Source organism: Sus scrofa, chromosome 13, assembly GCF_054392235.1.
Source record: "Sus scrofa isolate SSC_HxYL_T2T_F1_AM1 chromosome 13, Sscrofa_HxYL_maternal_Yorkshire_Landrace_v2.0, whole genome shotgun sequence".
NCBI lineage: Eukaryota > Metazoa > Chordata > Mammalia > Artiodactyla > Suidae > Sus > Sus scrofa.
This window is the reverse complement of record NC_139395.1, coordinates 68,019,166-68,030,502: the sequence shown is the minus strand read 5'-3', so window position 1 is coordinate 68,030,502 and position 11,337 is coordinate 68,019,166.

Here is an 11,337-nt window from a genome sequence, read left to right as displayed (position 1 = left end):
ACGTTGGTAATGTTTTCCTTTAGAAATAGGATACTTTTTGAAAGATAGCTTCTGTTTTCCCAGCTTCTTTTTCTTCTTCTTTTTTTTTTTTTCTTTTTTTAGGGCCGAACCCACAGCATGTGGAGGTTCCCAGGCTAGGGGTCGAATTGAAGCTACAGTTGCCAGCCTACACCACAGCCTCAGCAATACAGGATGCAGGCCACATCTGTGACCAATACCACAGCTCACAGAAACATGGGATCCTTAACCCCTGAGCGAGGCCAGGGATCAAACCTGCATCCCACATGGATCCTTCTTGTGTCCGCTACCACTGAGCCATGCCAGGACTGCCCCAGGGTCTTCTGTCTTTGAGAAGGTTCTCAGAGGAGCACTTATATTGCTTCCTGTGTCTTGGGAAGGTGTTCATCGTTCATCAGTACCTGAGATGTATACACAGTAGCCCTCTGGGCTCAGGGGCAGGGCTCTCATCTCTTGCCTGTACACATATATCCTCTCCTCCTCTGTCACCCTCACCTTTATTTTCCTTAGGAGAGCCACCTCTTTCTCACCCTAAGTTCAAGTGCTCTGCTGGGACCACCTGTACACATGTGTCATCATCACACCCCCGTATCACAAGCCTGTCCATCCTGTTGCTCTAGCGATTGTTTGGAGATGAGCATCTAACCCAGAATGGTCCACTGAGACTTAATTCCAGGTTCCCTGCTGGAATTATTGGAGAGGGAGGTTTAGCCTCTGCTTTCAGTAAATAAGAAACAGAGAGGGTGTCAGCCTGGAGCCTCTGGAGATATCTCATTCATGAGACCCAACAAATGAGACCACCTCAACCCAAAACAGAATCGAAGATCAGCCTGGACCCACCTCTGGTCCTTCCAGTTTCTAGAGTCCATACTTTCTTTCTCTTTGTTTAAGCCAGCTTGAATTGAGTTCCATTCACACTTGCAACCAAAAGATTCCTGTGGAATTGAGAAGTTCTATAGAACATGGAAATAAGGGCTCAGAAATGCTTGTAGAATGGAGTTGAAGCAGAACATGTGTTTATTTAGACAGCTGTACATCACTGGCAAAACTGCAAAACACAAGCTAGCAAGTGGTTAACAAAAAAATCAGGGTGTTTATTTGGGAGGGACTTCAGAAGCATAGAGAGTGTTCAAGAGCTGAAGCTGGGTGTTGGCCATAGAGGCACTTTTTTGATTAGTATTTTTAGGTATTTATTTACTTATTTATTTATTTATTGCTTTTTAGAGCTGCGCTTGCAGCATATGGAAGTTCCCAGGCTAGGGATCAAATCAGAGCTGCAGCTGCTGGCCTACACCACACCACAGCAATGCAGGATCCAAGCCATGTATGCCACCTACACCACCGCTCATGGCAACAATGGATCTTTAACCCACCGAGCAAGGCCAGGGATCAAATCTGTATCCTCATGGATACTAGTTGGGTTCTTAACCCTCTGAGCCACAATGGGAACTCCCAGAGCAACCTTCTTTAAATACATATTGAAGTTAAAAAACTTTAACAAGCAGGCCAAACCAGAAAGCCTTTCTTTCACAGCTTACATTTCCACATTGATTCATTATCTGTTAAATCTGCAGCACACCACCAAGGGAAAAGGGGAGCCATTGACTAGAACCCCAAATTCTGACAGCACATTACTAAACCCCAAATTTGCTCAAACTTTTAATAAAAATAATATTTAAGAAAAGTAAACAATGACATTACCAATATAAAGTGCACTGTAGGGTTGCTGTACATTTCATACTCTTTGAGTTCAAGAGCTCATTCATTGGCATATGATGACTCATTCAAAAATTAAAAAACAAAATAACCCCCTGGAGGCCTAACATTGGAAAAAATAGAAAAATTACAAACAGATTGACATTTTTAAGAAATAGATAAACAATAATACAAAAGAATATGCAGTAGCAATAGCTGACTTTTTAAAAAATGTTTTATGAAAGTATAATTGATTTGCAGTGTTTTATTAATTTCTTCTGTACAGCACAGTGACCCAGTTATAAATATTTATACATTATTTTTCCCATATCATCTTCCATTATGTTCTATCACAAATGATTGGATATAGTTCCCTGCGCTATACAGCAGGACCTCATTGCTTAATAGCTGACATTTTAAAACACTCTTTTATGCCAGGCACTGTGCTAGGCACATAAGTATTTAGATATGTCACTTGCTTTTTTTCCTTTACTCTGTGATAGCAGCAGAAGCAGCAGCATCTTCGTAGTATAAGAGCTAACAAAAATTGGGCACATACTATATGCCATGCAATCTGCTGAGCATATTACGTGGACTCACTTAAACTTTAAGTACTTGTTATTACTTACCTACTAAGTAAATATAAGGATGCTCCTAGCTTCCATTTATTGAATTCTTATAATGATGCAATTGACAGATTATATGTATTCCTTATTTCATTTAGCTTTCATAGAAACCCTCTTAGAAGGGAGCCATCATTATACCCATTTTTTAGGTGAGAAGCTGAGGCTCAGAGCCGTGCAACCTCAGGGAGTGAGTGCGGGAGCTCTGCTTGAGATCTAGATATGTCTCCCACGTGGTCGACGGCTACCCCCCTCATGCTCTCAGATTTTAGAAGAGAGACTTAAATGTGGACTGCCATCCTTTGGAGGGGAGACCATGCCTAGCTTTGACCTTGAAAAGTGAGTAAGTAGTGAGAGAGGAGAGGGACAATCCTGCAGGAGTGAAGACAGAAGCAGGCATGCCTGTGGAGGCTGCTGGCTTGTGTGACCTCAGGAAAGAACCCTGCCTGGTTAGGATTCAAAGGCAAGACTGCTGAACAGGGACACTTGGTTCCAATCATAGAAAACCCACCATGCTTTTTTTTTTTTAAATACTTAACTTTTATTTATCATTTGTTGCTGGTACATAGAAATACAATTGGCTTTCCTTTTTTTTTCCTCACAGTATGATTGTATATTTTATTTTCATAAATTTTATTGGCGTAGAATTGACTTCGAAAGTCATGTTAGTTTCAGGTATACAGCAAAGTGAATCAATTATACATAGACATATATGCCATGCTTTTCAGAGGGCATAATGAGATGAGCTCTTCATTTAAGAAGTCATTATGCAAGAAGAAAGAATGTATACATGTATGTGTAGCTGGGTCACCTTGCCATACAGTAGAAAATTGACAGAACACTGTAAACCAGCTCTAATGGAAAAAAGAAAAATCATTACATAAAAAAAAATCCACGATCAAGTGAGAAAATATATTACTTACCTATACAATGAATAAATTCCTTTGATTTTGACAAAGCTCTGAGACAAAAACTAAAAAAAAAAAAATTTTTTTTTAAAGAAATCAGTTTATTTTTTATTTTTTAGAAATCAGTTTGCACTGTTGGAGGCTGGTCCTCACTGCACTTACTTCATGGTGCGTGCAGGCGCAGAGCAGGGTCTCTGGTGAATAAAATTGCCTTGCTTTCCTTTCCCAGCTTCCACTGCCCTGTCTGCATGTCAAAGAAAGCAAACTGGGAAGAACTTTATCGGACAGGATTCTCATCAAAACTTGCGAGTTCCACTAGAAAAAACAAAGTTTGTGGCTTAGGCCACCAGCTGCAACTCCAATTTGACCTCTAGCCTGGGAAACTTCATATGCCACGGGTGCAGCCCTAAAAAGACAAAACAACAACAGCAACTACTACAAAGTTTGACACCTACTATTTTCCACAGACGGAATGTATCAGAGATCAATATGCAACTCAGACTGGCCATTAATTAATTTAAAAATAACTTAGCAGGAGTTCCCATCATGGTGCAGTAGTTAACGAATCCAACCAGGAACCATGAGGTTGTGGGTTCGATCCCTGGCCTTGCTCAGTGGGTTGGGGATCCGGCAATGCCATGAGCTGTGGTGTAGGTCGCAGATACGGCTTGGATCCCACCTTGCTGTGGTTGTGGTGTAGGCCAGCGGCTACAGCTCTGATTGGACCCCTAGCCTGGGAGCCTCCATATGCTGTGGGTGCAGCCCTCAAAAAAGACAAAAGACAAATAATAATAATAATAATAACTTAGTAGCTGGAAGCACTTGGTGCTGGGATAGATTTGGGGGTTTTCATCAGCTTTAAGGAAGACTGTGAGCCCCTTAGGCCAGGTTGGTTTCCCACTCTGTAAGGAAAAAAATCACTTGGAAGTATCTGTAATTCATCTAACCACACCCCTCTCTACTCCTCCATCTCCAGCTATTATGATGGAGGTCTGTTAAACAGACCAACCCAAGAGAAAATGGAGGGAAGACTGCTATAATAAGATCATAAAAGGGCAATTACAATGGATCATTGGCTAGGGCTTGGAAATGCTTTCATTACAGTGAATTGCATCTATCAGCTCAAAAACATTTTAGAAGTAAACAGATGAGTTACCAAATTACCACCTAGAATTCTTCAAGTCAAAATTTATCCCACAAAAAGTAATTTTCCAAAAACCACCCCAGCCACACAAGCTATGCTATCCATTTTGCTAATTCGTGGCACAAATGTTGATGATACTTGTATACACATTCGGCAAACCCAGACTCTGCCAAACTGAAGGGCCAGTGACACCAGTGGATAGAGACCCAGGGTACTTTAACATCAATGCACAATTTACTGGCCATCTCTCTCTCTTTTTTATTTACTTTTTATCTTTTATTTTTTGTCCTTTTAGGGCCGCACCCATAGCATATAGAGGTTCCCAGGCTAGGGGTCCAATAGGAGCTGCAGCTGCAGGTCTACATTACAGCCACAGCAACGCCAGATCTGGGCTGCATCTGCGACCTATGGTGCTGCTTGCAGCAACACTGGATCCTTAACCCACTGATCAAGGCCAGGGATTGGACGGACCTGCGTCCTCATGGATACTAGTTGGGTTTGTTACTGCTGAGCCACAACGGGAACTCCCTGGCCATCTCTCTTACTGCAGAACACTGGAACCAGTGACTACCATGAATCGACATGCAGGGCAGGATTATCCATAGCATAGTCTCTGTTTTTAGAAAATGTGCTTTTAACTGTTTTGTAGATGTGTACCCATACTTTAAGGAGGTATAAGTAAGGTCAAAAACAAAAAACAATAAATCCTGAAATAGGAACAGGATAGGCCTGACCTACTCCCAGCTCTGTCTCCTTTTTCCTCTAAGATGAAATCTTTTGCATTCTCAGTTTCCTTATCTGTAAAGCAAATTAGATGAATAGATAAATTAGAATATCTCAACATCTCTGGTATTTGATTGATGAGCTCATTGTATTTAAAACACTTATGCTAAATTGAGTAGGGTTCTTCGTTAAGGACTATGCTGTGCTAAAGGTTAGAGGATTTAGATTTGCCTCAAACTTGATCTCCTCCCATGCATCAGGGGTTCTCTCACCAAATATTTTGGAAATGCTGGATTGTGCCAAGTATGGCTGGTGTCTTAGTGCAGGACTTGTCAGGGCTTTTAATGTATTGATATGAATTGTGATTCCTCAAGAGGGCTCCAAAATCATTTGATCATAGAACTCACTATTTTTCTAAGGAGAGACACTCACAGGCAAATGCTGCACTGCAGCCCCCACCCTCCATCCAACATTAGCTCACTCTATTGACCCTTCTGGCTAAAAATGCAAGCATGATCTCTCTGATAGGCTGCTTGTGTGAATGGGAGCATCTATCCTATCTCAGAACTCTGATAAGTAACCTGCAGAGCCGAAGTATTGAGCACTTCTTTCCTTTACAAATAATAGTAATAATAATAACAGTAGCTCCTCCAAAGCTGTTTTTAGAGAATCCCTCTGGAAAAAGTACCCCCCCAACAAAAAAATCCAGAATTGCACCTGTCTTCTGCCATTTTGTTTTTAAGTCTTGTTCTCTGAGTTGAAAGAGAGATGAGGTTTTAAGATGAGTTTGAAGAACATTCACAACATCGTGGTTGCTTCTTCTAATTAGTGGCTACCTAAATTTTTATGGTACTATTGAAGTAAAGCATACAACTGGGAAGAGGAGCAATAAAATTGAGGCTTTGTGTATCAGACTGATCTGGGTTAAAACCCAGCTCTAGCACTTAGAAGTTATTGTAGCATAGCTAATCTCCCCAAATCTCGCTTTCCTTATCTGTAGAATGAGGATTGTGATAATGACTGCCCCATAGGATAACCGGGGCTCTGATAGAAGGTGTATTGAGATTTACTGAGCACCAACCACTTGCAAAGCACAGAGAGAGCCAGCCTTACATTTAGAAATGAAGACTCTCTTAACTGGTTGGTGCCTAAAATTCCTATACCGGGATGACTTATTGATCCATGCCCTTTCCTTCAGTAGAAAAATAAATATGATCCAGATTCAGAGGAGAAAAATGAATTGCTAAATGAAATTTACTAGTATGGGATAGTGAATAAATGTTGATCTAAAATAATAAAGAAGTGATTACCTAGCCCTGTTTTTTATCTTAAAAAAAAAAACCTATTTACTATATGAGACTTTCTCTTTCTCTCCAGAAAGTTACCAAATATGCTACAGATTTACATAATAATCCCTTCCTTTTAATGAAATACATAATATATAAGCTTTAGCCTTCAGGTTCCTCTTCAATGCTAAAAATGAACATTTAAGACATTCAGTATTATAATGAATAAAACCTAAATCTTTTAGAACCGAATGTTCATTCTGACCCCTTATATTATTGCAAATGTATTTTATACTAATTCTTTTAAGAAAACTCTTTCTCCTGGATTAATATTTCAACTATTTAAAAATGGATAAACTTTATCATACATTATCACTTGAATAGACCAAATAATTTGAGTGCCTCTGTAGACAACTGGCTTTCAGATTGAACATGGTGATTTATTTTTAAAAATAAAGAGAAATCATCAGCATTGAAATAGATTAAAATAGATGTCTTATTTAGAATTATAAAAGCAGTTCCATTTTTCATATGTCACATTTAAAGCATGATTATTACTTTAAAAAGATATTTCAGAACTGATATTATGGGTTTATTAACAAGAAAAGCCACCTTATAATAGTACAGTGATAAGAATGAAGGGGTGAAAAAACAAGCAGAATATCTTTTACCTTTTTTGAATCTATCTAAATGAAAATCATTTACACAAAGACAAATGGGACCAGCTACAAAATTACCAGGGCCACCTATTATGCTGTAATAATTAGAATCCTATGAAGATGATACACACACACACAAAGTAAGTTGTCAAGAAGTAAGTCATTAGAGTTCCCATTGTGGCGAAGCTAAAACAAATCTGACTAGTAACCATGAGGATGCAGGTTCAATCCCTGGCCTCACTCATTAGGTCGGGAATCTGGTGTTGCTGTGAGCTGTGGTGTAGGTTGCAGACGCAGCTCAGATTCTGCGTTGCTGTGACTGTAGTGTTGGCCAGCAGGTGCAGCTCTGATTCAACCCCTAGCCTGGGAACTTCCATATGCTGTGGGTGTGGCCCTAAAAAGCAAAGAAAGGAAGGGAGGAAGAAGGAAGGAAGAAAGGAAGAGTGGAAGAAAGGAAGAAGTAAGTCATCAAGCAAAGTGGGATCACCCATAAAACTAGAACTTCATATACAAGAGTAATGAAAGTGTTCTTCATTTACATTTGTGAGAAAAGGCTTCAGGCTCCCAGTTCAAGACAGTAGACCAAACACATATTTATTGCTCTTCCACCTCAAATTCTCCTGGCCAGGATTTATTGAGCATCTATTATGTAAACAGGCAATCGAAGTGAGAGTACTTCTACCAGGATCAACATGGTAGGGGGTCCATCAGAAAACAAGTACTTGGGGGCATATTCCCAAACTCAGGAAGCAGATGAATTAAACTAGGAAACCCAAAACAGATCATTAAAAGTACAGCCCTGGAAAATTTGGTGGTAATAAATTTGCCCTGAGGAGCAGTAAAGAAACTTCATATTCCTCTTCTTTATCACCTAAGCAGGAGTCAGCAAGCTTTTATTTAATCCCAACCCCTGGAAGTTCCATATGCCACAGGTGTGGCCCTAAAAAAAAAAAAAAATTAAAAGGACAAAAAAAAAAGTCCCTGAAGTTTATATTCTGATCTATGTGTGAACAGTGTCAGGCAAGATAATAAATATATGAGTAAAGAATAGAGTGCCAAAAGTGTTAAGTGCCAGAGGAGAAAGCCAAAGAGGAAGAGGAGTAGAGTGAAGGAAACTGGAGTGCTGGGGCATCTTTGCCAGGGTGGTAGGGAGAAGAAGCGTCTTTGAGGGAGGGTTGAGCAAACACTGGAAGGAAGGCGGGAATCAGTCACCTTCCTGTCTATTTGGGGGAAGAGCAGTCTTGACAAAGCAAAGTTTCAGGACAAAATTCCCAATGTGGGAGCCTGCCTATGTATTCCAAGAGCCTCTGAGAGGCCAGTATGGCTGGCGCAGAGCTGGTGGGAAGACACCTAGTCACCAGAATAGATAAAACTGAGACCTAAAATCTCAGTGAGGGGAACAAGACACTGCCACAGGGTTTTGAGCAAAGGGTCTGACTTTACAAGAATAGCTGAGGCAGCTGGGCAGGGGCTGATGAAATGTAGAGGGCAAGGGTGTGACCAGGCAGAAGGCAGTCAGGAGGCAATGCCAATAATCCAGGCTGGAGATGAGAAAGGCTCAGAGCAAGAAGTGTGGCCATGACAGAGGGCAAAGTGGTTGGATTCCAGATGCACTGGGCATGAGGTGCGGGGGAAAGAGAGGGTCAAGGATGAGTCCAAGGTTATCCTCAGAAGGATGGTGTTGCCTTTGAAGAAGTCTAGGGTGGAGGCCACGAGGAGTTTGGTACTGGACATGTGCTGCACAGCAGTGAGGTTATTCTTTTCAAAGAAGACTTGCATCATGCCTGGTCCATTCTTATGTTTTTCCTCTTCCCGGGCTATATGAAGACTAAGATCCTCAGCATGGCCTCTGTATGGCTCACCATTGGGTCGGTACTGCCTCTCTGGCTGCATATTAGTACCAGACTTCTTTGGGCCACTCTGGCCTCTCTTCCGCTCCTTGAACATGGATGTTCTTGCCAATCTCTGGCACAAGCAATTCCCCTGGCTGGATTTCCCAGCCACCTCCCTCTCCTGCTGCCCCCATTTTCCTCAGTTAAATCCTGCTCAAGCTTCAGATCTCAGCTCTGACACCATTACTTTAAGGAAACTTCCAGATCTCTGATATGCTCTCTCCCAGTGCCCTACATCTGTTTCCTGTAATTGTATAATTGTATATTCATTTGATTCATGTCATTCTTCCCACTAGACTAGAAACTCCCAGGGGGCTGGATTCACTGTTTTGCTTACTGCTGTACCTCCAGTGCCTTGCACAATATCCGCATATAGTAAGTACTTAGTACATGTCTGCTGAATGAGTGAATTATGGCTTACTATCCATCTAAAAGAAAATATCAGCTTTTTATTTTTTTTGTCTTTTTTTTTTTTTTTTTTTTTTTTTGTCTTTTTAGGGCTGCACCTGAGGCATATGGAAGTTCCCAGGCTAGGGGTCAAATTGGAGCTGCAGCTGCTGGCCTACACCACAGCCACAGCAACTCGGGATCCAAGGTGCATCTGTAACCTACACTGTAGCTGGAGGCAACGCTAGAACCTTTAACCCACTGAGCAAGGCCAGGGATTGAACCTGAATCCTCATGGACACTAGTTGGATTCCTAGCCTGCTTAACTACGATAGGAACTCCAGAAAATAGCAGCTTTTACATTTACTTTTTTTTCAGAGTCTTTGAATAATTCTAACATAGGGAATACTAAGCTGGAAAAAAACACAAAGGAAATAACACATTATCATTTATAATGATATCATTGACAGTTGACTAATATCATTGACAGTTTATTATGCTTGTTACCAAGTCTGAGCTCATACTGCTAGCTGCATGACAGGCCAATAAATCTAGAGATGAGTTTTTGAAGCAAGGAATGGTGACTTCATTTAGAAAGCCAGCAAACCGGGAAGATGGTGGACTCATGTCCCAAAGCCCTATCTTCCCTGAGTTAGAATCCAGGCTTCTTTTATACTGAAAGAGGAGGGAGTAAAGTCAAACATTTCCTGGCTCCTGTCAGCCTCCAGAGGGGAGGTGTTAATTTCTTACTTCTTCTAATCATTCACAAGAGGGCCTGGTCAGGATAGTTCCTGTGAGCTAAACAAAAGTATTTTAGCTTAATGCTCAGTATCTGGGAGGCAGGGATCCCAGTGATGGCCATTATGTATATGCTTAGAGACAACATCCATTTAGTGATGAATTTATAATAGGCTACAAAGATTCTTTCCTGTTACATGTTCATTAGGTGGTCTAAGGCATGAATGATCCCTTTCCTGTAAAATATGGTGCTGCTCACTAGAAGGTTCTCCTTGGAAACCAGAGTGTAGTAGAGAGTTGCATCATCTGTCACCTTGAAGATAGAGACAGATAAGTCACTCGACTCTATTTTAGCCATTAAAATGTGAGCCAGAGCGATAGGCATCAATTCCAGCAGAGGCCTTTGAATGCCAGGGTGCGAACCTCTGGCTCTGCTCACCTGGATTAGCTTCCTGTGGATGCCATGAGAAGTTACCACAACTGGGTTGCTTCAAACAACAGAAACTTATTCCCTCACAGTTTTGGAGGATGAAAGTCCCAAATCAAGGTATCACTGAGGCCATGCTGCTTCTGTTGCTTCTGAAGTCTCTGGGGAAGACTCTTCCCTTGACTCTGGCAGGTTCTGGTAGCTGTTGGCAGTCCTTGATGTTCCTTGGCTTGTAGATGCCTCGCTCCTATCTCTGTCTCCATCTTCACTTGGCCTTCTTGTGTGTCTCTGTGTCCACGTATCCTCTTCTTTCTCTTCTAACATCACAAGGATTTAATGCTCACTCTAATTGGGTGTGACCTCATCTTAAAGTGGTTACATTGGCAAAGACCTTACTTCCAGATAAGGTCACACTGACAGGTCTGGGGTGTTAGGACTTGAAAACAGCTTTTTTTTGGGGGGGAGGGCATAATTTAATCTATTACACTACCCTACACTGGCAAGCATGAAGCACAAGTTGAGATGGAGCCTTCAACAGCCTGAGTCCCAGAGCCACTGTAATGAGAGATTTGTAGCTCCCGGTTTACCTCACTTCAGTCACATGTCCCCTGAGTAGAGTAGCAGGCTGAATCAACTGCCCCAGGTGTTTATCCTTCTAGCTTTTTGATGACTATATTTAATTGATTCATGTAAATTCAATGTGTTCACACTGTATATCTTTCTTGTGACCTGTCTCCAGACTGTCCTCCATAGGGTATATTTTGTTGATCATCCATTCCTCAGTGACTGTTATAGTCCTATCTTTGTACTATGTGCCAAGAGGAGTGTGGAACAGAG